The sequence below is a fragment of the Theropithecus gelada genome, chromosome 3 (genome assembly GCF_003255815.1).
Source record: "Theropithecus gelada isolate Dixy chromosome 3, Tgel_1.0, whole genome shotgun sequence".
In the NCBI taxonomy this organism is placed as follows: Eukaryota; Metazoa; Chordata; class Mammalia; order Primates; family Cercopithecidae; genus Theropithecus; species Theropithecus gelada.
In genome coordinates this window covers 56,169,360-56,195,212 of record NC_037670.1, presented here as the reverse complement: position 1 = coordinate 56,195,212, position 25,853 = coordinate 56,169,360, and the positions used below count along the sequence as shown (strand labels likewise).

General features: G+C 45.0%; 3 pseudogenes across 1 annotated transcript; 2 read left to right on the top strand and 1 right to left on the bottom strand.

Moving 5' to 3' along the window:
* The window catches only part of LOC112620771, a 51,242-nt pseudogene extending 40,854 nt beyond the window's left edge, over positions 1 to 10,388 (top strand).
* LOC112620770 lies at positions 1,634 to 9,175 on the top strand (annotated as a pseudogene). The gene is made up of 2 exons (XR_003118589.1): positions 1,634 to 4,393; positions 9,107 to 9,175. The product of XR_003118589.1 is annotated as a transmembrane protein 250-like (transcript).
* On the bottom strand, positions 5,853 to 6,756 carry LOC112620536 (annotated as a pseudogene).
* Positions 10,389 to 25,853: the final 15,465 nt, after the last annotated feature.

Below are 25,853 nucleotides of genomic sequence, written 5' to 3'. Positions count from 1 at the left end.
TCAGGGTTGAAATGACCAGCCTTAAAGTTATGGGTGAAATCCAAGGTCTGGTTTTTGTTTTTAAGCCATGAGTTAATTCTTTTCTTAAAATTAGTGTATTACAATAAAATTTACCCATTTAAAATATAAACCTCAATGGTCAAAGCCTGTTTTTATGGAGACAAAACAAGTGTGCTTTATTAACAAATTCAAAGAAGGATCTACCGCATTTAATTTGTCCCAGGGTATTGAATAATTTTCCGAGATTCTCAAAGCAAAGAGCCCACTTCTCTTTCTGCTCCTGGGATGAAAGCACTAGGTACTTTGGCATTCTCTTGTGTCTCTGTAAGTATTCAGCCTTAACATAAATCCCACCTGTAAATATATCTCAGTGTGAAAAAGTTTGAACACAATTGTCCAAAGAGATTAGAGTCCATGGACTTTAATGTCAACAGAGAGAACTTTTTTTTAATTTAACTATGCTTATGTCTATATTTTGGCATTTAAAAAATAATTATTAACAAAATATTTGCTCCTGATTATCTCTAAAGTATGTGTGTGTGTTTTAAATCATTGAACATCTTTAAAACTTAAGACAGTGAAATATTTAAGTGGAATGAATTATTATTATTATTATTTTTGAAATGGACTCTCTCTCCATCGCCCAGGCTGGAGGGCAGTGGCACTATCTCAGCTCACTGCAAGCTCTGCCTTCTAGGTTCATGCCATTCTCCTGCCACAGCCTCCCGAGTAGATGAGACTACAGGCGCCCGTCACCACGCCAGGCTAATTTTTTGTTTTGTTTTTTTTTTTTTTTTTTAGTTGAGACAGGGTTTCACCGTCTTAGCCAGGATGGTCTTGATCTCCTGACCTTGTGATCCAACCGCCTCCGCCTCCCAAAGTGCTGGGATTACAGGCGTGAGCCACCGCACCTGGCCAAGTGGAATGAATTTTCAAGAGCATTGAAGTTATCATAAGAGGCCTAGAAATATTCTGTATACCTAAATAGCGCTCTAGGTATTGACTAGTAGTTGTTTCCAGCTACTGAACTGTATCAGTTCAGTTACCAAAATTAATACTAATATTGTTCGTTTTTGTGGTGTTAGTAGCTGTCTTAGAAGAGATTGTAACACTTGACATTTTGGTAAAACTAAAAGTATTCTACATATGTTAACTTCGTTACTCATTTTCTGTTTTTCATGTTAAAATGTTTAAAGAACAAAATCAAATGATTTTCTTCTGATATTTTGTTCTGTGAATGTATTTTGGGAATTTTTTCCCCATTTTCCTTCTACAGTTTATTTGGTATGTCATCATCCTTAGATTTGATATGCAGTAAGTTTAGAGAACATCTTTGTTTTTTACATTTTTTTTGTAAGTTTTATATGTGAAATATCATGGAAAGAAGTTCTAGGTTATAAATATATTAACAATGGCATACATACATATATAGCATCTCATTTGTTTTCATTAGCTCTTTCATAGTATTCACAGACATTTAATGATTACCCTTAATATTCATGACAGGAGCCCTCTGGCACAGATGGAAGAAGAAAGAAGGGAGCATGTCGCTAAAATGAAGAAGATGGAGATGGAGCAGGTGTTTGAGATGAAGGTCAAAGAAAAAGTTCAAAAACTGAAGCATTCTGAAGCTGAGGTAATCAGTACAATATTCCATCTCTTAGCAGACATTGTATTCCTTTTTAAATAGTATCTTCGGTAAAATTTATCGATAATATAACTTTCTTATACATATTTTTTAAAAATTAATACCCTAGTGTAACAAAATGGAGAAATTTCTAGAAGCACTGTGTTTATAATAAAATAATACTGACTTCAATACATAAATGCTTGGACACTAGTGTATTAGGTAGGACAGCATAATAGAATACTTATAATGAATTATTAAAGTTATAATGAACAAGTGTGAATTGTGAAAAATGAAATTATAAGCCATTCTATACAGGTGGCATAAGAACACTAAAGATGAGAGTTTGGGGTGAATGTATGCACAAAAACTAGTGTTAGGATAATAGCAATTGACCAGACTTGTGTATGAATGAAAAAGAGGGAAATAACCTTTTTTGAACTAAAGACATGCCTCGATAAATTACACACAGTTAAAGGACAGAAAATTAGGGAATGTGATATTTTTGCTAACAGGTTGGGCCTTATTTATAATGCAGTATCAGGGTAACTCCTAGTGTTGCGACATTGGGCAGGGCAATGACAAAATATCCCAGCAGACATATCTACTATATTGAAACCCTTCCAGATGTCGAGTTATACATTTAGTTTCTATTAATCAAAAAGACCTTGGAGACATTTCCTTCGGTAGGTGGCAAGAAAGAAAAGATGGAGAAAAGGATAAACTTAACATAAGAATCCATAGAACAGTAGTCTGATAGATAGTCTGAGAATAGTAGGAAAAAACTATGGGTAATCCCAAAATAAATCAGTGATTTCAGTATGAAGTTTTCTCAACATAAATTTGTTATAATTAAAAATTATAGGCCCTCGAGAAGCGTCGAGTCCGGGACGCCCAGCGCGGGCCCGGAGCAGGAGGAAGGGAAGCGCGGATTGGTAGGTGTGGGTGGAGGGGGCTGAAGCCACCCTATAGTGGCCGTTGAGTGAGGGCGCTATGGCTCCCACGCTGGGCTAAAGGCCTCCAGCGCCTGCGCCAGGGCACCCCTTACCCCGCGGGGCGACCCTAGCCGGGGCCACGTGAACCACCGCCGCAGCTGCCCCGCCAGCACCCCCAGCGGCGCGCCCCGACACCATGCGGCTGCCCTGCGCACGGAGCCGCGAGGGACAGGGGCGCCCGCAGGCCTGTCTCCCACCATCGCCGGCCGGCCCGGAGGTTCAGGACATTGGCGCCGCCGCGACACTTACCACCCGATGCTCAGCTGCGGCCTCCGAGGGCTAGGCATCCATGACCCCTACGCTGAGACCGTCGCCTGGATGCCTCTGGGACCCAGTGCCGGTCATGCCCATCCCGCGGCGGGTGCGCTCCTTCCGCGGCCCGCACACCCCCTGCCTGCGTGCGGTCTGCGTGCCGCTGCGCGTTTCCCACCTGGCCCGCGTCAAGTACAACAACTTCCACGTGTGCATCAAGACGCGCTGGCTGTACGGCTTCATCCACTTCCTGCTCTACTTCAGCTGCAGCCTGTTCACCCGGGCGCTCTGGGGCACGCTGGCCGCCCTCTTCTGCCTGCAGTACCTGGGCGTTTGCGTCCTGCTGCGCTTCCAGCGCAAGCTGTGGGTGCTGCTGCTGCTGCTGGGCCGCTGGCGTGTGGACTTCCGCCTGGTGAACGAGCTGCTTATCTACAGTATCCATGTCACCATGCCGCTGGTCGGGCTGGTGCTTCATGGTCTTCTTGGACATATGAGGGCCGTGGGCGCGAGCTTGATGTATCGTCCCGGCCTGTGCCTGTGTTCTTTCCATGAGTGGGGTCGGCCACGGCCTTCCCTTCCGCCCATCTCGCAGGCAGTCGCTGCTGCCGGGCGCCCACGGAGAGAAAAAGGGCTGAGACTTCCGTGTTGGGGGTGCAGACGGCATCCCTAGGCTGGCTTCCCGCGCCACCACTCCCCGTGTGCACTCTCAGGGTTGGCGCCCACCTACTGGTGGCTCCTGCTCACGTGTCTTCAGGTCGTACTGTGGGGTGGGCCTCTCTTCAGGACCATAGCTGCCAGGGACTTTAGACATCACCCTGGGAAGCCCCTGGACACAGGGCTGTGTGCCCAGGAGCAAATCCGGAAGGAGGCCCTCCTGGCTGCACAGCCTTTTCCTGCGTGCCCTGGTCCCAGCCCCAGCCAACGGGACACGGAAGGCTCTCCTCGCTGACACACCACACTGCCACAAAGCTGCTTACTCTGCCCTGGGCCGCCTGAGGCCTGGCACTGCCCGTGGACCATCCTCTGTGGCTCACCTGAGGGGCTGTTTGGGTCCTGAGCCCCCAGCCAGCCTTCATGCTCACCTTGGATTGTGTAGATGCAGTCTAGCGGGGGGCCGGAGTGGGGCTCAGGTGATAGGGGCCTCACCAGTCTCCCAGCTCAGGGGCTGGCCTGGGGGAACCCCGGGAGCCAGGGGCCGACTCCAGCAACACTGGCCTGTCTGCCTGTTCCTGGAGGGCTGCGAGAATGTCCTGCAGATGCTGTGGATTTCTGGGGAGCCTCCTCCATTCCTTTCTGGCTTTTTTTTTTTTTTTTTTTTTTTTTTTGCAGGGGAGAGCTTTGGGCCTCTTTCTTTGAGGGAACACCCTCAAAGAAAGCCTGGGAGATTGAAGCTGCAGTGAGCCGGAATGGGGACTTGCGTGTCCCAAGTGTCCGGAACAGGCGGCAGAGGCCTTAGTGTGGCAACCGCAGCCCCGGAGCCTGTGTAGCACCAGCAGCGTCTTAGAGCCCCGGGCATATGGTGAGAACTACTCTTTGAAGGATGGAATGTTAACATTTTAAAGAACCCGTGAAGAACTCTGGGCCAAGTTCCCACTAATGCTCTAAGCCATTAGAGAATTAGGTAGGCCCATTCTAGATGCTTTGTCTTTTATGAAACCACATCTAGGCGGTGTTTACTAACATCCCTGTGGTAATTAGTTTGCAAATCATGTATATGATCATGATATATATTATGTAAATATGATACATGTAAATACATAAATAGGTAAAGAAACCCTTTTAGCCTTAATACAGTTTCTTCTTAAATTCATTATGCTGGAAATATTTGTTTGGGGCACAGCCAGCAGCACAGTATATCAGCCACAACACCAAGCATCTTTCATTTATTGTGTCATCTAGTGCACACCACAGCCCTACAAGAATTTTATTGCCCATCTCCCCTTTATAGGTGAGAAGAAGGATAAATTAACTTAGTATGCCAGCATTTAAACCCAGTTAATTTTTAAGTTTGCTGCTAATTGCTAGATAGGTCTACAGTCCTGTTTTTCACAGTTTCAGAATGGAAAAAGCTCTGAAAACTGCAAAACCTAACATGAACTAAGTTTTAATCCTATATATTGTGAATATTTATATATTTTACTGAAAAAAAAGTAATGTGTTTGATTATACTTGTTGCCCCAGATAGCCCAGGAGGTGTTTTATAAACATAGTATATGCTCCTTTCTAAGCAGTGTTGTCATTTTAATAACTGAAAAATGTTGAACTTTGAAAGGCATCTGACCCCATGGGTTTCTTAAGAGAGAGATTGTGACCTGTACCTTTATCTACATGCAGTTAACACAAAAGGTAATTACATGTGACATATATGTGGTTCCCTTGCATTAAAAAAATAATAACGAGACATTTTCTTATGTTCCTACTTTCTGACATTTTCTTAGTAACTTGTTTGCTGTCATCAGGAAGATTTCAGCAGATTTGACTCATGTTTGCTTAAATGTGTCTTAGGTGATTTTGTTTTGTAGGAATTGCATGAAATAATTGAAATAGGAATAAATCTGAAGTCACTTCGGGCTTGCAAAAAAGAAAACAAATTGTATGCAAAATTATATTATAATCCAAATTCAAGATGTTAACTTACCAGTGTAGTAAAATCTGTAACAGAACATAATTCCTGGATAACTGAAGGTTTTGAATAGCCCTTGGGTATTTGGCATAGTAGGATTTAATCTGATTTTTAAAATTTGGTGACTGTTTTTTCAGAAATGGATTGACTTGCGCGTAAATGAAATTATTTAATGATCTCTTGGACGTAAAGCTCTTTGTTTCTTCAGTTGCTTTGCGTGACTGTTTCCCACCTCTCAGTCAGCATTCCTTACAGCATTAATACACAGCGGAGGAAGGACCACTTGCATTACAATCACTGTAACTTGTTGAAAATCCGCATTTCCAGACTTAACACCCAGATATTCTTTTTTTTTAGTTGCACCAAAGGCAGATCCTAGCTAAAAAGGGCCCACACTGCAGAGTCAATATAAAAACACAAAAAGTCCCACCAGTTTAATAACAACAAAAAACCTCAAAAGTGGAAAACTGAGGGGGCAGGGGAAGAGACCCCTGGGCCAGGGGCACGAGGAGCCCTGCTTATGGCACCAGGCCTGGCTGCAGGGTTCCCCAGTATTGCTGTTGCTATGAGGTCGGGAGGCAGCGATTATCCTGTGGGAGCCACCGTTCACCTGGGTCGGGGACCCTCATTTCTTCTGGGGTGTGCTCAGGTTCTGCATGCCTCGGATCTTGTCCAGCAGGCCAGAGATGAAGACCTCTGTGGGTTTGTAACAGTCAACCAGCAGCTCCTTAACCCTGGCAGCCCGGGCATCGTCACTCTCCATGTCCAAGAGCTCATCCATGTCAATCTCCAGTTCTGGGATCTCCTCTTCCTGGCAGTGGTAGAGGCGCGTGAGCTGCTCCAGGATCCACTCCTCTAGGTTGAGGCGCTTCTGTTGCTCCGTGCCATCATACTTAACAGTGACCTTCCCATGGCGCCTCACTGGGCCGTCTCCGTGGCCCCAGTGGGGCTCTGAAAGTAGACACGTGGTCCTGGGCCGCCGCTGTCCGCCCGGGGGCCAGGGCTACCAAGGCAGCGCCCCCAGCGGTGCCTTGGCGGCCGCAGGGGCCACATGCACACGTTGGGCCCCTCCCTGCGCCGCCACCTCCTGGAGGCCCGCCGGCTGGCTCGGATTAGGTCCCCCGCTCAACTCCGCACTGCTCAGCAGCGAAGGCAGCGGCTGGGGCGCCCCGGGATAGCTGCAGCATGCGGAGCCCCCGGACCTGGCCTGGCTGTGCCCTGCCCCCTCCTCGCTGATCCTCTAGCCCTTTGTCCCCCATAGCCGCTGCCCATGAACACCCAGATATTCTAGTTCAGTGCATCTGAGTGAGGTCCAGGAGTCTATATATTTTTTTTTTCTTTTTTTGTTATTATTATTATACTTTAAGTTCTAGGGTACATGAGCATAACGTGCAGCTTTGTTACGTATGTATACTTGTGCCATATTGGCGTGCTGCACCCATCAACTCGTCATTTACATCAGGTATAACTCCCAATGCAATGCCTCCCCCCTCTCCCCTCCCCATGATAGGCCCCGGTGTGTGATGTTCCCCTTCCCGAGTCCAAGTGATCTCATTGTTCAGTTCCCACCTATGAGTGAGAACATGTGGTGGTTGGTTTTCTGTTCTTGTGATAGTTTGCTGAGAATGATGGTTTCCAGCTGCATCCATGTCCCTACAAAGGACACAAACTCATCCTTTCTTATGACTGCATAGTATTCCATGGTGTATATGTGCCACATTTTCTTAATCCAGTCTGTCACTGATGGACATTTGGGTTGATTCCAAGTCTTTGCTATTGTGAATAGTGCTGCAATAAACATACGTGTGCATGTGTCTTTATAGCAGTGTGATTTATAATCCTTTGGGTTTATACCCAGTAATGGGATGGCTGGGTCATATGGTACTTCTAGATCCTTGAGGAATCGCCATACTGTTTTCCATAATGGTTGAACTAGTTTACAATCCCACCAACAGTGTAAAAGTGTTCCTATTTCTCCACATCCTCTCCAGCACCTGTTGTTTCCTGGCTTTTTAATGATTACCATTCTAACTGGTGTGAGATGGTATCTCATTGGGGTTTTGATTTGCATTTCTCTGATGGCCAGTGATGATGAGCATTTTTTCATGTGTCTGTTGGCTGTATGCATGTCTTCTTTTGAGAAGTGTCTGTTCATATCCTTTGCCCACTTTTTGAGGGGGTTGTTTGTTTTTTTCTTGTAAATTTGTTTGAGTTCTTTGTAGGTTCTGGATATTAGCCCTTTGTCAGATGAGTAGATTGCAAAAATTTTCTCCCATTCTGTAGGTTGCCTGTTCGCTCTGATGGTAGTTTCTTTTGCTGTGCAGAAGCTCTTTAGTTTAATGAGATCCCATTTGTCAATTTTGGCTTTTGTTGCCGTTGCTTTTGGTGTTTTAGACATGAAGTCATTGCCCATGCCTATGTCCTGAATGATATTACCTAGGTTTTCTTCTAGGATTTTTATGGTATTAGGTCTAACATTTAAGTCTCTAATCCATCACTGCTCAGTGAAATAAAAGAGGACACAAACAAATGGAAGAACATACCATGCTCATGGATAGGAAGAATCAATATCGTGAAAATGGCCATACTGCCCAAGGTAATTTATAGATTCAATGCCATCCCCATCAAGCTACCAATGAATTTCTTCACAGAATTGGAAAAAACTACTTTAAAGTTCATATGGAATCAAAAAAGAGCCTGCATTGCCAAGACAATCCTAAGTCAAAAGAACACAGCTGGAGGCATCACGCTACCTGACTTCAAACTATACTACAAGGCTACAGTAACCAAAACAGCATGGTACTGGTACCAAAACAGAGATATAGACCAATGGAACAGAACAGAGTCCTCAGAAATAATACCACACATCTACAGCCATCTGATCTTTGACAAACCTGAGAAAAACAAGAAATGGGGAAAGGATTCCCTATTTAATAAATGGTGCTGGGAAAATTGGCTAGCCATAAGTGGAAAGCTGAAACTGGATCCTTTCCTTACTCCTTACAGGAGTCTATACTTTTAACAAACATCCCAGGTGATTTGAATGAAGACCAGTGTCTGAGAACCACTGCTTACAGGAATCAGAGTACTTCACTGCCGTCTTTGAGCTCTTAGAGTCCTGAACTACCTGCTTTCTTTTCACTTGTCTTAGCTTTCTACACTTGGAGGCTTATTCAAGTCCTGGTTCTTCCACTTTCTGGCTAGCAGTCTTGGGCAAGTCACTTAAATTCTGCAACTATTTCCTCATCTGTACAATGAGAACAGTGAGGTCTTCACTGCCCAGCCTCCAACATATTTGTGATTAAAGAAAAATGAGATAAGATAGTAATTTTCCATTATAAAGTACTACATACTGTTAAGTTTGTTGCTTCACCCCCCCTCCCCGCACCCTGCCCCCCCGTTTCCCGAGATTATTGTCTTGGGTCACTGGCCTTTTGGGTGGCAGGTCCTAAAATAGGAGAAATCCTTGACAGTGCTTTCTAGGTAATACTCCGAATTTACAACAGGACTATTCAGTGCCTATTCTTATCATTAGGATGTCTGGATGAAACGTACTTCTGCTTCTGATTTCTTAAATAGTTTTGTTTTATATATTGTGCTGTGATTTAGCTCCAGCGGCATCATGAGCAAATGAAAAAGAATTTGGGAGCACAGCACCAAGAATTAGAGGGAAAATGTCGTCAGTTTGAGGATGAGAAATCAAACTGGGAAGCTCAATGTGTTTCAGAACAACAGAATCTTCGAGGTAACTAATAGCAGATTACTAAGAAATGTGTGTATTAATGTTTTAAAGAATTGTTTTCCTACTTATTTAAAAAACATTAGAATAACACTTAAAAAGTCATCACTCATTATCACGCATTCCAAACAATGGTTTTCATGGATAAATATTTGTATATGGATGAATACAGCCTGTGTCCATTAGCAGTATTTTTTCAGTACATTTTCCATGACTTAATCCTCATAATTATGATTTAGCAACTTCATAACATTCTCCCCAGTTAACTCACCATAATTGGATTTCTTACCTCCTCCTCCCAATTGTTGGACATAAGGGTTGTTTTCAATTTTTGGCATACAAAGGGAACATTGCTTCAAAATCTATTACATCTTTAGGGGTACATTTTAATTGTGTTGAATTATGTTTATATGACAAAATTCTTAAGACAAAATGTTAGATATTTACTTTCCAATACAGCTAATCAGTTATTTTCTCTTCATTTATACAAAATTTAAAAATATTTGTACCTTGGTTTTCTTTTCCTTCGTAGTTTCATTGAAAACTGAAAAGTGGCATTCCTATCCGGATTCTATAATGTATCCTCACTACTAAACATTTTCGGATTTGACATTTGCTCTACTACACTAGCCTACTGTTAACATTTTCCCCAAATAATAGGAAAATAGATTTGTAAAAGCAGTCACACTTCAGAATGCAGATGACAGTGGGGGAGAAGAACACCCTGTTTGATGCCAGTTGATATTTTTCAGTTTGTGCTGTTTATTTGGGAAGAATTGTTCTTGTATATTAAAATGGGGTTTGCCATATTTTTTACTGCTTATCCTGGAATTTTGTCAAATATTTGATTGTCTAAGAAAATACTATTATAGATTAACATTGTCTTAGTTGTTTACTTCTAAATCTTGTAATTTTTTAAAATGAAAAAGTAGTAATCTGAAAATCCCAACATTGTTGTAATTGGGTTAGCTGTTGTTATCATGTTGTCTATCATGTTTATAAAATGGTCATTCATCTTGATTATTTTCCTTTCATTATTTAGAACCTTGGAAAAGAACAAGAAGAAAGGGAAGATCCTTTAAACTCTCTATTGACCGCCAGTTACGTATTAGTTACCCATACGCCAGCTTGGACATCATTGTTGGATCCGTTTGACCAGTTTGCACCAGTTTTATCCATATGATGGATTTAACAGCATGACAAAAATTATTTTTTTTGTTCTTCTTGATAGAGATTAAGATGCCTTGAATTGTCTAGGGTGTTGTGTACTTAGAAAGTAAGAGTTCTAAGTAGCTTTCCTACATTTTCTTTTTTTATTAAACAGATATATTCAGTTTAATGCAAGAGAACATTTTACTGTTGTACAATCATGTTCTGGTGGTTTGATCGTTTACAGGATTTTCCAAAATAAAAAGACTCTGGAAGGTTTTCATTGAGGATAAATTGCTATAATATGATGCAAACTGTGCTTCTCTATGATAATTATAATGCAAAGGTTCCATTCAATGCAGCATATACAATAATATAATTTAGTCTAACACAGTTGACCCTATTTTTTGACACTTCCATTGTTTAAAAATACACATGGGGGAAAAAAAGCCTATTTGCTTACAGTGCACCTAGAGCTTTTTTATAACAACCTCTTTTTGTTTGTTTTAGATTCTTTAAATATATATTATTCTCATTTAGTGCCCTCTTTAGCCAGACTCTCATTACTGCTTAATTTTTGTAATAACATTTGATTTAGATATTTTCCATATGTTTGCCCTGCTAAAATAGAATATAGCATCTTTCCTATGGTAGGAACCAACAAGGAAACTTTGCTTTAACTCCCTTTTTACACTTTATGGTAAGTAGCAGGGAGAAAAATGCATTTATATATCATTTCTAGGCAAAATTGTGAAGCTAATGACCAACCTGTTTCTATCTATATGCAGTCTCTTTATTTTACTAGAAATGGGAATCACAGCCTCTTGAAGAGAAAAAAAGTCACCATTCTGCTTTTAGCTGTATTCATATATTGCATTTCTGTAATTTTTGTTTGTATGATAAAAAATTCACATAATAAACCATGTTGTGATGTAATAGAGTGTGGGGTCTTAAATATTCTACAGTCAATGTACAAGAGTAGAGTATGTTTGGGAAGAAATTTTTCAACTTGAGTTTGCCTCTTCTATGATGACATCTCATATGCTTGTCTCATTTAGAATGCATATGTGCTGATTTTCTAATTTAAGAGATACCATATCTCTCTATTCATTTCTATCTCTCATTTGTATGCTTATTTTTCTGAGAACAATTTTTTTTCCCCAGACAGGGTCTTGCTTCATTGCCCAGGCTGGAGTGCAGTGGCACAAACATGACTCACTGCAGCCTCAACCCTCTGGGCTCAAGCAGTCCTTCTGCCTCAGCCTCCTGAGTAGCTGGGACTGCAGGCGTGCACCACCATGCCTGGCTGGTTTTTGTATTTTTTGTAGAGATGGTGTTTCATTATGTGGCCCAGGCTGATCTCGAACTCCTAAGCTCAAGTGATCTACCCACCTGAGCCTCCCAAAGTTCTGGGATTACAGGCATGAGCCATCATGCTTAGCCTCTGAGAACAGTTTCTAACTCATTCGGATTAGGTATACTCTCAAGTCCCTGGAAACTGAATTTTTTTTAACTGGAGAGAGGGTGGTGTCATTTCTCAAGGTCAAATGGTGTCGATTTTAGCATATTGCATAATTTAATTGTAATTAATGTAGCCCAGTTTATTATCTTGAAATGTTTTACCCTATTTACTTTTTAAAATTAATGACCTAAGCAGAGGGCATAATTATAAGTCAATAGAGATTGTTGTTTGGGTGTTTTTAATTTATTTTTTTCAGTTTTTGTGTTGAGAGATTGGGTTAACACCTCTAGCCAAAAATGTTTGGTTTTAGGGAGGCTAAGAACAACCTACTGAATTTGGAGAATGCAAAGGTAAAAAATTAATACAGACTGCCTGCCTAACTGGTTAAGTACTACTGCTTCTGGAAAATATTATTTCAAAATTCTATGTATTATAGTAACAAATTTGTAAGACACATTCATTATTCTACCATCCTAATGAAAACTTTCAGAAGTCTTTATCCATGGCCTACCCAGGGTTTCACCTGCATCTGATGTAGGATCTATGTAACTTTACTAGGTCTTTTGATTGTTGACTCCAGGCTTAAGTATATTAGAAGGCTCTTTTGCTATTTGGCCTGTGGATTTCTGAAAGGATCATTCACAATACATGTAAAATTCAGGTAGGCCTAAGGAAAGGCCAGCCTGTAGAAAGCAACACGGCAGTGTCTGTTCTCCACTGTCAGAGGCATTATGTCATTGAAGTATCCTGTTAGCCACTGTCTTTCTGCTAATTAAGTGGGGCCAAACAAGTAAGCACTGCTAATACCAGTGAACCACCTGGGCACCTTGTGGGTAGAGTTTTGCTGCCACCTAGTGGAATGGGATATCATTGCCTCCTTATCAGGTTCAGAAGCAAGTTGTGAAGTTGCTAATAAAGTGGACACAGCTTATTTCTGTGTAGCTCAGGCTGTAATCTTGAAAGCTGAGGAGATACAGACCCATGCCTCTCGGATTCGTTAGCTGGGTGTCACATTACCACCTGCACACTCTGACCCACCGCATCTTAATATGTTTTATCCTCTTGGAGAAACTAATCTAGGAGTAGAAGTCAGAATATGGTAGCTGAGGGGGAAAAAAGGAAAGATGGCTTGATAGCCACAAATGCGTCAGGAGCAAAATGTTGACTCAGAAAGTTATCTAGATCATGGTCTCCAAACCTGATGCTGTTTCCTTACGAGAATATTTTTGAGCATGTGTCCATAACTGTATGTATTAGTCAATGAAAATATGTGTCAACAAATGTACTGCTACAGTAATGTGAACATTATGAAACAAAATTTGAAAGAGTAAAACAAAAAGGTCAGCACTCTTTTCCTAAGCCCCAGTGAATTATTACTCTACACCTTGGAGGCCATTGATCTAAGTAGTATGTGAATAGTGAATAGTTACTGTTGAATCACCAAGGAAGGTCCTAGTGAAGACTGCTGTGGTGTCCTACTTGATTTGAAAGAAAAATTTGCCACCCCAGTAAGTTGAGGTCCTTTCTAATAAAAAGCTTGCAAATGTAAGTCCTTATACTTCATTAAGAATTTTACTTGCCCCTTTTATAAAAACAACTTCCCATAACTGTCTTGTTCCAGATGGTAACCTAAGCAGTTACATGTGTTATCATCATTTAATCCTTAATAGATAACAATTGGATAAGTTATCTATTAAGATAACTTAATATGTTATCTAATAATTGAATGAGTTACAAAGCATTGTAAACCCTCAGCTTCCTCATCTGCAAAAGGATGAGGAAACCGAGGGTTTAAAATATTTAGTAGTTTATTCAATAGGTGGTAACTGGCAGAACCAGAGTTTGAACTGGTCTTGGTGACACCAGGGCCTGTGTGTAAATCTTATGCCTTACTAGCACCTGGTCTGCTACACTGCCACATTTCTGAAGCATGATCTTCTACGGAGTTGTTAGCACAGAGCAGATGCTCCCTAATTAAGAGCGGCAGCTGGCCACCAGGCAGCCTGGAGAAGCAGAAAGCACCGGACACACTAATTGTCTCAGTTTAGACCCCAACTCTGTGAATTGGGTATGTAACTTTTCTGGATGTTTCCTCAGCTATAAAATGGGCCCCATGCCTTTGCTGTTTGGAGTATTACATTGTGACTGCACACATTAAGGTGTCCGGACCTTGAGAATGTGATAATCTGCTGGGGTCATGACAGACCAAAAAGTATTATTTCTTCTCAGTTTTAGTGACAGTTTATTTTTAGGAAAGTGCATAGTGCCATGATAAGTCTCTGGATCTGCTTCTTTGTGCACAGAGATAGTCTTTTGGAGTTAATTCCATGAAAATACGGTAACTTTGGTCAAAAGAGGAAAGGTGTTAGTAATTGGAGTTATAAAATAGGTCATTATTTGTAAGTAATGCCGAGATGGTTTGTCATCTTTAAAGTGTCTCATCTTTAACGAAAACTTTTGCTGTTTTTCAAGCAAACTTGGTTCCTGTAATTTGGGATTAATCCATAGAATGTTCAAAATTTAGTGTCAGCCATTTTCAGCAGAAAATTGTCAGGGGCTGACAATTTCCTGTGTTCTTTAGAAGAAGCTTCTTTGGAAGCTTCATGGGAAGAATGAAGACTATTCTTGGCCTGAACATTTGCCCCATGGGGTGCTGGACCCAGCCAAGCAGCCTTGTATTAGCAAAGGAGGGCCAAGTGAAAGGAGACCTTGCTCTGTGCCAGGCTCCCAAAGGGTAGACTGAAGCCTTGTTGGCCTCACAGAACCTCTGTTTTAGATGTTGTTTGTGGACCTGCCGAAATCGAATGCCCCTCAGGCTTTCTGAAACCCTTTTGGGATGGGAAGAGGCAGTAGCTGACACCTCTGAGAGCGGAGGTTTGTGAAGATGTGGCATAGATGAGGAGGCTAGCAGAGCGGGGATGGCCAGACACTACCAAGAAACTTCCTTTTTGTTCTCTTTGTTTTCTCTTCGAGGGGCCATCCACTTAGCTCCAAGTGTGTTTCAAGGGAGCAGCATTTCACCGGGAGATCTGCAAGTAAGTAGAGCACAGATTCCCCTGGTTGAGGGGCTGGCTCTCACCCAAGTATGGGGATACCAAACTAACTTGTTCTGGCAAAGGCATACAACTTTTTTACCCCTCATTTAATTCTGTTGTCTTTGAATTTTGAATGATCTCTTTCATATTTAAATATATGCTCTACTCGAATGTAGCACAGAAAAGTTCCCCGTGTCTTGGATAAGCCAGTAGTTTTAGGTAACTTGGCAAATGGTGGGTGAAGCAATGAGCACCCTGGCATGGCACCTGGTGTTAATGTGAGCTTCTTTCCCTGCATTTCAGAAGTCGAGGAATGTATCGGTGGCGCGTAGTGGGAGCTGTAGAATTTTTTTTCCATAGGGATAAATCACAATGTGATTATACAAATCTCTGGCTTAGCCTGATAAAGTTAAAAAACAAAACTAAATATTTCAGGAACACAGTTCTCTCACCCAGACACAAATGAAATCTTCCTTAGACCTCTGTATTGCTGGGCAGAAGTGCCATGAAATCAAGTTGGCATTTTTCTCTCTCAAATCTCCATCTCATTAATGCCTAATTAGACCCCATCCCTAAGAGTCAGGTGCTTGGAAGATGAACTGGAGACCACTGATACAAATTCACCTTCTGTAGTCTCCATTCAGGTATGATTGGCCTGATTATAGCTCATGTCCTGAAAAGGAGATAGGAGTCTTTTTTCTCCAACTCATAAGAACTGATGAACTCATCACACCAAATGCAAATGTTTTAGATAGTATCCAAACTGGGAAAAATACCTGCGTATCAAGGGAGCAAGAACTTACTTGGAAGTCTAAGGGAAGGAAACAAAATTGGAAAAGCACAGCAACAAGTGTTTGTGGAGTACTTGCTGTGTGCAAATACAGAGCATTCACATAGATTCTGAACTAGAGCTCATGAGAATGCTATGACATGGTCATTTTCACCTCTTCATAGAAACAAGCAAGCTAAAATTTCACTGTGTGATTCCCTAACATTTGTATGTGTTGTCCGTTGTTCCACAATAAATGCCCCTCAATCCTATCAACGAAATTTAAACCACAATAATTTGCAATAGTAACATTCGTTAACTTAGTTTCTGCAGGTTAGGAAGTAAGCAGTTTAGCTGGGTGGTCTGGCAGGGTGCGTTGCAGTAAAGATGTTGGCTGAGGCTGCAGTCAGTCAACTGTGGGCTTCAATGGGCCTGGGGATCTGCTTCCACAATGGCTCACTGACATCACTGGGAAGTTGAGGTTTACTTTTTCCCCCCCCCCGCCCCCACGAGACAGAGTCTCGCTCTGTCGCCCAGGCTGGAGCGCAGTGGCTGGATCTCTGCTCACTGCAAGCTCCGCCTCCCGGATTTGCCGCCATTCTCCTGCTTCAGCCTCCCGAATAGCTGGGACTACAGGCGCCCGCCACTGCGCCCGGCTAATTTTTTATATTTTTAGTAGAGACGGGGTTTCACCGTGTTAACCAGGATGCTCTCGATTTCCTGAACTCGTGATCCGCCCACCTCAGCCTCCCGAAGTGCTGGGATTACAGGCCTGAGCCACCGCGCCCAGCCTGGCAAGTTGATGTTAAGAGTCCTCAGCTCCTTGCTACATGGATCTCTCCACAGGGCTGCTTGAGTGGCCTTGTGACACGGTGGCTGGCTTTCTCCCAGAGCAAGTAATCCAAGACAGAGCAAGGCATAAGCCACATGGCTTTTATGACCCGGCTCTGACAGTCACACACATAATTTCCCAATATGCTATAGCTAATGCAGCTTAGTCCTGTTCAATGCGTGAAGAGGCTGTACGCGGGATTACTAAAAGGCGGCTGCCACAGTATTTTATCCATTTTCTGGGTAATAGACATCTGTTCATTTTTACAAATAATGCTGCAGTGAATATTTCTATATACATATTGCTTAAATATTCAAGTGTTTCTATAGGCTTCGGTACCAACATGAACAAAGTCAGCAAATGTATCATTTTTAGGCCTCTGTATAGGTTTCCTGGATGCATCATGCAGAATGTTTTATTCCCCTGCCTCTTCCCCACTCAGACCAGATCTCTGTAAAGGTCACCTTACGTCCCTTATAGTCTCTTGACCAGAGAAGGGAATGGGATCTCTCTCTCTCTCTGCCTTAGAGTTTGAAAAGTCTCAGGGAAGAACTTTGACAGCTCCAGTAAGGAGGGTGGTACAGATGCGGTCACTGAGAACCACTCTGAGTCATACAACACCTATGATAGCCTGCAAATCCGCCTTCCCGCAGGGACTGGATAAATGAGGTGCCGGTTCTCCAGCCGACCAAGCCCTTTAAATCAGACTCACCCATACCTCATGCACCAGCTCCAGGCATAGCAGGTGGGCTGTCCTGGGGCTTTGTCTATGTTGCTGTCGTCCTATACTCCTTTTCCCCACACGCAGGAAGGCCATCATGAGACTCCACGTCTTTCCACCCCTCCTTGTTGCCCAACCTGGATGTAGGTTTACACTGGCCCCTACTCCATGGCCATGTATACAAACCCTACATCCCAGCAGGTGCTTCCCTTCATCCCAGTACTGGCTTCCTGCTGGTACCCCCAACAGATTGCCAAATGCCCCTTCCCCATTTACGGACTGTTAAATGGACTTTTGACTTCATATTTTGTCATAATTTCAGACAATTTACAAAAAGGTGGCTGAAAACACATTTTGGTATGAACTATTTTTGAGTAATTTGCAGCCTTGATGCCCCTTATACTAAATATTTGTGTGTATTTCCTAGAAACTCTCGTGTAATAACAGTACAACGACCAAAATGTGATGAAATTTAGTGAGCTTTTAAGAAGACTTAAAAACATGTATAGGCCGGGCGCGGTGGCTCAAGCCTGTAATCCCAGCACTTTGGGAGGCCGAGACGGGCGGATCACGAGGTCAGGAGATCGAGACCATCCTGGCTGACATGGTGAAACCCCGTCTCTACTAAAAAATACAAAAAACTAGCCGGGCAAGGTGGCGGGCGCCTGTAGTCCCAGCTACTCGGGAGGCTGAGGCAGGAGAATGGTGTGAACCCGGGAGGCGGAGCTTGCAGTGAGCTGAGATCTGGCCACTGCACTCCAGCCTGGGCCACCGAGCGAGACTCCGTCTAAAAAAACAAAAACAAAAACAAAAACAAAAACCTTGTATAGAGCTCTTAGATAATTCAATATGTATACATATTTATATACTTTGCATTTTGTATTAAGTTCAAAGCCCCCAATTCAGGCTGTTGTGCTTGCATTTTCCTTCAAATGAATTCAAAGGGGAGTCACCTCAGTGTCCCTGGGCCTGGCCCCCTTTGGTACCAATAGACCCTGTGGGTTGATTGGATGGAATCAGCAGCAGGATTGACACCTGTCTAGGGTTCATGCTCCCAGTTCACTTCTCCCTCCATTCTGTGGGGCAGCCTTATTCTTTTCCATCCCTCCCTCTTCTGAGCTCCAGGTCATTGGGGGCATGGGTACAGGTGCCCACTCTGCATCAGACACATGCGTGCAGGATGCTCCTGCCCTCCAGGACCACGTGGCCTCAGAGAAACAGGCAGGAAGCATCCTGAGAGGAACGCTTTTTAGCACAGGGTCACAATCTGCAGAAAATCAGGTGTGGTCAAAATCAGTGTTCCCTTCTGAGGGCCCAGTAAAGACCCAAACCCTCAGGCTTCCATCCCCATGTCCTAAGTGGCACTGGACCCCAGCCTGGGCTCTAGGACCCTGCCTGCGCTGGCCACTTCCAGGTGGACCCTAGGATTCCGTAGCCACCCCCTAGCCCTGCGCCTGTGGGTCCCTTCTCCATGGGGCCTCTGGTCTCTTAGGGTTGCTGGGGGCTGGAACCCAGGGGGCCATGCTGCAAGGGTCACCAGTGGCTGAGGCCATTGCCACAGAAGGTGGCAGCACCTCCTCGCGGGTCACAGGGAGTGGGCTCCCCCAGGGGCTTCTGGAGCGCAACCCATGCCATTCAGCAGTTGGATTTTATTTTGTTTCAGAAATACTCCAGGGCCGCCTAGTCTTTTTCTCTATTTAGGGAAGAGGTTTAAGAATGTTACAAAAGCAACAGACGCGTGAAACAGAACATTACACCCCAGCATGAAGAAAGCGTCCACAGAGTATGCTTCCCCCAGGGGTTAAACATAGAATCTTCCTGTGTCCCCGAAGAGTAAGGCAAGGACCCAGCGGGTGGTGGTGGGGGGAAGTACTGTACTGTTCCCCGGGGCCCGCAAGCAAATGCCCGTTAACAGGCTAAACTGTAAGCCAACGTGGTATTCCATGCCATGGAATGCTCTTTAGCCTTAAAGCGAGAGTCTGATGCGTGCCGCTAGGTAGGTGAACCGGGAAAAGATTATGCTAAAAGTGAAAGAAGCCAGACACAAAAGGACAAATACTGCATGAGTTTGCAAGGAAATATCTAGAATAGGCACTCCACAGGGACAGAAAGTAGGTTGCAGCTTACCCAGGGCTGGAGAGAGAGAAAAATAGAAAGTTATTGCTTAATAGGTACAGAGTTTCTGTTTGGGGAGATGTCATGCACGCTGCTGAATTATAAGTTAAACATTGGTTACATAGCAAATTTTATATGATATATACTTTCCCATAATTTAAAAAATAGTGAAAAACCATGATGTTTACTCCTCTGCCTCCCATTCACCTCTCTTAGGCCAGGGGCAGTTGAATGACTTTAACTGGAGTCGTGCAAATGGAAGGCACAGGATTTGAGCCCACTGCAAACACAACAGTGCCAGTGAGGGACAGTGTCCCTCTGAGCAGCTGGCAGGCACCTGGCCTGGAGGGGCTGCACCCTCACACCCCCTCACATCCCTGGGAACAACGCAGGTTACTCATCAACTTCCTCATTCTTCTCCCTGTGCTTTCTTCAGCCTGGGCCTGGTCTGGGCCTTAGGATGCTGGTCTCAAGCTTTCCCAAGCCAGGGAGTGACAGGGACTGTTCTAGAATCCCATCCTGCCTGTTACCCACCCAGGTCAACACAACAAGAGGGAGACTCTAGTGGCTTCCCAGAGACCCCTCTCTCCTCCTTAGCAGGTGGAGGGCGGGGGTCAGGCCAACACTGTCCCCTCATTTCCAGGGACTTCCCCTGCTTCACTGCAGTCCCCTCCCTGTGTCCTCTCTGAAAGCACTAGCTCACTCTCCTCTCCCACCACTGGTCCTCACCCACTCCTGTCCTCACCTCAGAGGCACCAGGCCCCAGTTCCGGATGCTCAGCCTCCCTTCCCCCTCCCCAGCTGCGTGCATTGCCCAACAGGCACATCAAATGCTGCTTAGGTTGCCAAAGCTTTGGGAGGCAAAAAGCTTGAAGTTGGATACTGTTTTAGAAAAAGACATCAAGTCACTTATGGGACACCAGGGTTTGTTGACCTTCACTGCACCTGTGTAGAGTTTAAGTTTGTTTTTCTTTTGAATTGGTTGGGTGGGTGGTGGTGGCACTCATCTTGCAGGGCTGACAGCCCCTGTGCATGTTGTTCTGGCTGTGGCCAGCCTGCACGGGAGTCAGTCCCTTCTCCAGCTTCTCACTTACTCTCGCCGGGGCCTGAACATCACAAGGAGGCCAGGGCCTGAGAAAAGTCAGAGAGAGGAGGAGGTGGGAGAGCCCTTCAGTCTGGAGTCTGCTGACTGTGGGATAGGGTGCGGGGCAGAGTGCAGGGCACGGATGGGAATGCCGGGGAGGGGTGGGCCTGGGCCAGGGAGAAGCTAGGGCTGGCATCAGCACAGGGGATGACAGATCACCCTAGGGATTCCCATTTTGGATAGTGGTCAAGGACAACAGACAGCATCAACTCCCTGGTGGCTGCAGAGGGGGAAGATACAGGCCTGTCCTCAGAGCATCAGCCTGGCCATTGGAAGTGGAGCACTGGGTTAAGAGTCCCCATGACCTCATCATGTCCTTGGTGGATGCGGGACCTCTCTGGAGAAAGGCAGTGTCAGCTTGGGTTTGACAGACACTCATGGAAGGACCTCTGGGGGTTGTGACTGCACACACTGGGCTCATCATGCTTATTTTGGCAACATGGAGAGCCTGTTGTTCCCAGCTACTCAGAAGGCTGGGACAGGTGGATGGCGTGAGCCCAGGAGTTCAGTCTAGCCTGGGCAAGACTCTATCTCTCCAAAATGATGAATAAATTAATAAAAGTATGTCAACACTGTCTGATAGATGGTCTGGTTATGGGAAAGGGGGTGTGAGTGGAGGCTTGTGAGACCCCTCCCTGTGCCCTGTCCCCTTCTTTCCATTTAGACGAGTGTGTATGTGAGGAAGATGAGCAGAAGCAAGTATGGGCCCTGACTTCCCTCCAGTGGGAGAGCTGGGGACATAACTCCCAGTGGACACCAGGGGGCAGTGCAGCCCCGGCATCAAGCCTTTCCCACAGGGGAACCCTGGCTTCAGCCACTGCAGAGGCAGTAAGCTCCTGGGGCTAGATCAACGTTTTTGGATTTTAAGAAGTAAAAGACATTTTGAGGGTCATGAACCTGGTGCAGGTCCTTGTAGTACCAGGTGGAAAAACCTCATCGGGGGAAAAAATCATGAGACCATGTTCTGCTCTCCAGGTCTGATGACAAGCAAGTTCTCCCTCCTCTCTTTGCCGCAGTTTCTCTACTTGTCAGACTGAAACGGTGTCTTCCCCATCTACTGCCCAAAGATCTCTCATGCCATTGATGTGAAACACTTTCCCTGTGTTCAAGGTGGCTGGCCTAGTCATTGGCATCCCTGTGGCAAAGAAATGTACTGATGTTATTACGCCTTTACTAATGGATTCATAAAGAGTGCGGTTTTGTTTATTTGTTTGTTTGTTTGTTTTTTCAGGCCAGGCAAGGTGGCTCACGCTTGTAATCCCAGCACTTTGGGAGGCCAAGGTGGGTCAGGAGTTCAAGACCAGTCTTGCCAACATGGTGAAACCCCATCTCTACTAAAAATACAAAAATTAGCCGGGTGTGGTGGCAGGTGCCTGTAATCTCAGCTACTCAGGAGGCTGAGGCAGGAGAATCGCTTGAACCCAGGAGGTGGGGTTCAATGCAGGATTGCACCACTGCGTTCCAGCCTGGGAGACAGAGTGAGACTCAGTTAAAAAAAAGTCTGTTCTTTGGAATGAATTTTCCATTGATGGAAACATGCAGCAGATGCGTGATGTTCTGGCTTCCATGGCCACAGATGGCCCGGAATAGCCACTAGCTAGTTTGGCCTCAAAAGAGGTGAGACCCCCAGAGAGTCAAAGTCATCAAACCTGGCCTGCAGGGGGCCTCAGCAGCACCTGGGAGCCTCTCAGCTGCCGGGGTGGAGGGCAGTCTGTGGCTATCCATTACTGGATGTCCACCGCTAGGGCCCTCCCTTTACTAGAAGTTTCTATGGCTAAAGAGCAACAATGCCCTCAAAGTGAGAGGAGGGAGAAGAAGGAGATGAATTTCTGTGTGGCCAACCTGACAACGAAAATGTTGAAAGAGCTTGGGTCTGCCCAGTCCGAGGAACGCAGTGAGGCCAGCACAGGACAAGACAACCACAGGGTAAATTCCCAGAGCCAGGTTTTGAGCACATCTCCTGGGAGGGGCAGGCCGCGCATACTGGAATAATCCAGCAAGGCCACACTCGCTTACTGAAAGGAAGACTTTGCAGGTGGCACAGGACTTTCCAATAGGCATCAGGTTCTAAAAGTCTATTCCACCCGGATACTTTATATGAATCTCAACCATGTGCATCAGGTAGGTGCCAGTTCTGACTCTACTGCTCCATCTGGAGAAAGTTTCCTAACTTGTTTATTAAGAGTCAAGTTTCTACTTGGAGAATGCAGACGACTGTCTCTACCTCATGGCATTGTGGTGAAGATAAAATGAGATTAATCTACCAAGCGCCTAGCAGGGCATGTAGGATGCAGTATAAGCTCAATAAATGTCAGTGTGGCAACTTGCTGGGCGAGCGAGTGTGAAATTCTGGTTGTTTAGTTCAGGGGTTTTTGTTTAAGTGCTTCTGGTCATCCTTGTTGGGTGTAGACAGAAGAGTGGGTTTGTGGTTTATTACAGAAAAATGAAAGCTATTTTCCTTCTTCCAGAAAAAGAGCCAGACTTTCCTGTTCAAGATCTTGACCCCTGTTCCAGCCCCACTTATAGTCAGAAGTAGGAATGAAGATGGCTTTGTGGTTTTAAGGCTGATGCCCTGTCATGGCAAAAAGAGGCAGAATAGACGCGTTGTGTTGTGGAGACTTGAAAAGGGGTGATGGCCTGAGCCTGTCGTCTGTCTCCTGAGGACTGGAGGGAACCAGCCTTCTCCTCGGCATGGCCTCTGAGGAGAGGACGGCTGTGCACACTGTGAGGCCTGCGTGAGGGCCTGGGCAGATCCAGTGGGGAGGGCAGGGGTGGCCTGGAGCCATCCTCCTTGGCGCTACCCTGCCAGATGCAGTGGGGAGGCCCAGGAGTGCGTGCTGCGGGTGAGGCTGCAGCGCTGCCCAAGTGGAGTACAACTTTCCCGCCAGATGTGGGGAACTGCCCTGACTTGGGACCCAGATCTGGACCCCTGGAGGACCTTTTCAGGGCCATGTAACCCCAGCCCCCACCCAAGCTTCTTGTGGAATCCATAGGAGGAGTCCTCACATGCCTGATTTTAAATACGTGTCAGTTTTAGTGGGTAGGAGAAGGAACCAGTTCAAAAGAAACCAAAGGGCAACACATTTGACACGACTAGCCCCTTGGGGAGAACATTGATAACACTGGCCTAGATCTTGGGATGTCAGCAAGTCAGCACCAGACAAAACTGCTCAGGTGATTTTTATATTGTGCTTTTGATGTTCTTGACATCAAACGGGCAGAGGTCTGAGGAGTGACAAACTACATACACCAGCAGCAGCAGCAGCAGCAGCAACAAGGAAGAAGTAAAACGATCCAGGGCTAAAGCCAAGTAAAATGCAAATAAACACACAGTGACACCAGGCAGCCATGAGGACGCGCACATCCAGGGATACATCTCAAACATACTGGTGAGGAGACAGGTATGGGAGCAAAAGGGAATCCATAAGCAAAAAAAGAAAAAAAGCCCCAAGAGGGGCCACATGCCCTGTCAGTGACGATGGTGTCCCGAGGCTGGGAGAATGACAAGCACAGTTCTCTGCAGAGGTGGCCCACAGAGGTGAGAGCCAGATAAAAATGGTGGGCAGAAGCCCCAGAGGGTCTGTCCAGATGCCGCGAAACCTACAAGCAATGCCATGAGGCTGCGGGGAACTCGTTAGGCACACGGAGGGATTTCCAGGCCTGTGTCTGCCCTTCTGTCCATGTTGAGTTACCAGTGTTGACACCCTGGCACCTGGAGGGATTTGTGTGGGTCGCCTGGCAATCACGCAGGTTCCTGTAAATACAAGCAGCCTAGGTCTGACAGGAATTTGCTTACTGCTTTCCTTCAGAATTGATATTAGAAGTAAATTGTTCTCTTTGAAGTGTTCAACCCTAACATGTCCCACTGGGAAAACTCTCTTTTTCTGTGGCCAAACAGTATCAGGCTTTGTGGATTTTACAGAAGAACCAGAATCGAGGGCCAGACCTCACCCTGTGCAGCCCTGCCATGTCTTTAAGTGATGGGGCTTGTCTGTGAACTGTCCTTGTTGGAAAGATGGGGGATAACTTTAGTGCTGGCCACCATTGCTGGTGACACACAGCCTGATTTAAGGAAGTACATTAAAAACTCAGTGCTTGCGGCCCTCAAAAAGATTCCAGTCTCTTTTTGGAGGAACTGGTTAAACCTATTATGATCTAATCAGACAATGTAATATTTTGCCCTTATGAAAAATCCTGCTTTTGAAACCTTCTTATTGACATTGGAAAATGCAAATGTTACATCCACTGAAATAATATTTAGGGAGTGCCTTTGCCCAGAACATGAACTGAAGAGGGCCAAGCAGAAGCACAAACAAGTCACATAAGAACCTGCTGGGAAGAACTCTGGTGGTAAAAACTGTTTTCCATACCATAGTTGACTGGTTTGCTTTTCAGACCTTGTGAGCCAGAGATGTTCCCAGAATCACACAGTGCGGGAGCCTTGGTCCTGCAAAACTGGCAGGTGGTCAGCAGTGAGTGACCACCGATGTGATCACAGAGGTGTTTCCCAGCCAGGCCTCATGCAGGGGCCACGCCTTCCCACCTCCTCACACACCCTGGTCCCAAAGTCATCTTGGGAGCACAGTCTCTGAACCCTTATCTAAGAATTAAAGAATAGCAGAAAAACCAGACATGTAGGGGTATTTGGATATTTAAAAGAGCCCAAGAAAGCCAGGTGACTTGTGTGACCTTCACTTTTACCCCATAGGAGAGATGCAGGGACTTGGGTGCTGTGCTGTCCTGGAGGCTATGGGACAACCCCCCACCCCACAGGAGTAGGGGTGCACTGTGTGCAGTTGCACTCGGCCCCTCCACCGCCTCCTGTGCCAGGACACCTTCATTCAGTAGGGCTAAGATTTTTTTTTTTTTTTTTTTAATGTTCATAAAGCCTCTTAATCCTGAGAACAGCTTGACTGTGCACTGAGTTCCAGAGAACAGGACTAAAATGTCTATACAATATGAGTCCAATTACATTTACGGCTAAGCATCCAAATATACCTAGAAAAAAAAAAACTTAGAAGGAAATGGGCCAACATATTAACAGCTTCCCTCCCACCTTCCCACATACACAAATGTGATGGTTTTAAGGAAAATTAAAACGTTTCCTTAAAAACAACTTTATTGAGATATAATTGATACGGAACTTTGCTTTAAGCAAACAAAAAATGAACATTAAGGCTGGGCGAGGTGGCTCACACCTGTAATGCCAGCACTTTGGGAGGCCGAGGCGGATGGATCATGAAGTCAGGAGATCGAGACCATCCTGGCTAATACGGTGAAACGCCTTCTCTACTAAAAATACAAAAAATTAGCCAGGTGTGGTGGTGGGCGCCTGTAGTGTCAGCTACTCGGGAGGCTGGGCAGGAGAATGGCGTGAACCTGGGAGGCAGA